A 2,876-nucleotide genomic window follows, 5' to 3' on the forward strand; every position below is an offset into this window, starting at 1 on the left:
TATTCTATTCACGTCCACATCCGCCTAGCTCCCAAACACCTCAGACACGTTTCTTTTTTCCTAAACTCACCTCTCCTATTTTTTAATGTCTTTCTGGTACTTTCTTTTCATGATTTAAGTTTAAACTTTACATTAAATATTAACACATTAACTGAAACCACAGTTTAATTTAATAAACAAAAAACCTGTCAAAATAACACTGATATTTAAAAATTCGTTCTATTCTTCTTTAATGAGATAACACTGGTACAGGAAAAAAAGAGGAAGTCAAAAGTGAGTTTCAAAATTGGAGGCTATAATTGAGTGGAGCGTTGCCTGTGCAGTGGACGCGCTGTTCTGCATGAAGAGGCTTTATGCTGAGGAGGAGAGTAGTTAAAAATTACTAAAAACAAAAAACAAAATATTTTCAATTTTGAATGTATTATTATTTTTGTTAATTTTTACGGCTGGAGAAGATGTGCAGGATCCATAGTATTTACATAATATTTTCAGTTAAATAAATAAAAAGGGGAATTTGAAAGGATAAATGAGTAGGGGAAGAAGAGATGACTTGTGTAAAGGGAACAATCTAAGAAACGACGCGTGTCCAATTACAGCTGTATCCCAACTCCAGAGGCAACCGCTTCCCAGGAAAAACCGGTACCACGAACAATACAACCGACGCTGAAACCCGTAAAAGTGGAACCCCCTAAACCGGTTGCCCCACACCCCATCTCTCACAGATATAAGAAAACGCAAGCATGCTCTAACGACCCAATGCTCCACCACAATAACTCAACCAGAGAAACCCTTCCTCATTCCCTTCATCAAGCAAAGCAACAGCATAGTAATATCATGATGGCCGTAAGCCGAAAGGACATGGACCGGATCAAGGGTCCATGGAGCCCGGAAGAGGACGAAGCCCTGCAGAAGCTGGTGGAGAGGCACGGGCCCAGAAACTGGTCGCTCATCAGCCGCTCAATCCCGGGCCGCTCTGGGAAATCGTGCAGGCTCCGATGGTGCAACCAGCTGTCACCCCAGGTCGAGCACCGGGCTTTCACACCCGAGGAAGACGACACGATTATCCGCGCTCACGCCCGCTTCGGTAACAAGTGGGCCACCATAGCCCGCCTTCTCTCGGGCCGCACCGATAACGCCATCAAAAACCACTGGAACTCAACGCTAAAGCGCAAGTGCTCATCCATCATGATGGCCGAAGATCCCGCCGCTGCCGCTGCCGGTTTCAGCCCGCAGCCACTCAAACGCTCCGTTAGCGCCGGCGCTGCGCTGCCCCCAGGAAGCCCATCTGGATCCGATGTGAGCGAGACCAGCGCCCCTGGCGTAGTCTCCCCATCGCACGTGTTCCGGCCCGTGCCGGTTCGACCCGTGGTCGAAACGGCGTCGTCGTGCGACGACGGTCCTACCACTTCGCTGTCACTGTCTCTCCCCGGCGTGGAGTCATCGGAAGCCTCGAATCGGGCGACGGCGATGCAAGCTAATCCCTTCACCATAGCACCGGTGAGCACCGTAGCGACTCCGGCGGCGGAGGTTGGAATGGGAGCTTTGAATTTGAGTGCGGAGTTTATGGCGGTGATGCACGAGATGATAAAGAAGGAGGTTCGGAGTTACATGGAGCAGCAGCAGCAGAGTGCGATGTGTTTTCAGGGTGTGGACGGTTTTAGGAACGTGTCGGTGAAGCGAATTGGGATTAGCAGGGTTGATTCCTAATTATGACGTAATTAGTGTTGAGAAAAGGAGGTTTATGAGTTATGATGAAGCATAAAAAGGAAGCTGTTTTCCTTTTTATTTTAGGGAATAATATTGGTTAGTGTACAGTTGGAAGAGAAGAGAGGAAGACAAAAGTAGCATGGAACGATGAAAAATTGAAATTTCATGGCAAATCTGAAATTTCTTTGAACCTCTTGTGCTTCAGGTTTTGTTTCGAAAAAGATAAAACAAGCGCCAGAGAGAGGGGTAGGATTTTAAAATCAATGAAATATCCTCAAATTTTCAATATTAAGTTCAATTTATTTTGTTATTTGCTGAAGCATGATGTAAATATTTGTTTTGGTTGAAACCCAAAATTAGCAAATAGCGTTTCACGCTCACCAACTAGAACAGAAAGGAAACCGGTACTTAGTTTGAAAGTAGTTTTTGTCTGTTATCCTTTTATATATCTCAAAATTTGTTAGTTAATCAGTTTACTATATAATCAGTTTATCTATCATTATTTTGTTTTCCTTCTTATTCCAACCTCATTTGACTTCATGTAATGAAGCCATTATAATTTAGGTTTTAATTGAATTATCATTTTTCAATTTTTTAATATTATTTTCTATAAATGATAAAAGATGTCATGATAATAATAACAATGCGTTTATACCTTGTTACTGAATAACTAGCACATAGTAAAATTCTACACGGTAATTGTATTAATTTTTATATTATTATAACTTATTTAAATTTTGGAAATAAAATTTAGTAATAATGACATAAACCATCATTATAATATATTAATAATTTTAATTTTTAGTTTATCTTGTTTACCTAGTTATGAATGCATTTGCCCCCGTTTTATATAAAAAACGATTTGAAGTTTTAATTCTCTTTTAGAAAAATAAATTATACCCATTCTAAGGTTTGTTTTAATACATGCAATTAGTTAATAGATCATATGATCGTTATTATTGGTGAAATGTTTTTCAAATTTTCTTCAGCTGCCCTTTTACTTGAACATGTTCCTATGGTTTAATAGACCATGTTACTGTGGTTTTTCTTTCTGCACTGCCATAGAAGTGGCAAAATGATCATTTTGTTCTCAATGAAAAGTTTAAAACTTAAATTATTTCTCAATTTGAATAATAAAATTAAGTTGAAATGATTTATGGATTATGTAA

At 39.9% G+C, this 2,876-nt stretch overlaps 1 pseudogene across 1 annotated transcript; it reads left to right on the forward strand.

Annotated features, from left to right (window-relative positions):
* The first annotated feature begins 730 nt into the window (after positions 1-730).
* LOC114178729 (transcription factor MYB44 pseudogene) lies at positions 731-2,219 on the forward strand (annotated as a pseudogene). The gene has a single exon (XR_014993861.1). The product of XR_014993861.1 is annotated as a transcription factor MYB44 pseudogene (transcript).
* The last annotated feature ends 657 nt before the right edge of the window (positions 2,220-2,876 follow it).

The sequence above is a fragment of the Vigna unguiculata genome, chromosome 3, assembly GCF_037176805.1.
Source record: "Vigna unguiculata cultivar grain cowpea cultivar isolate G323 ecotype 2 chromosome 3, ASM3717680v1, whole genome shotgun sequence".
Lineage (NCBI taxonomy): Eukaryota > Viridiplantae > Streptophyta > Magnoliopsida > Fabales > Fabaceae > Vigna > Vigna unguiculata.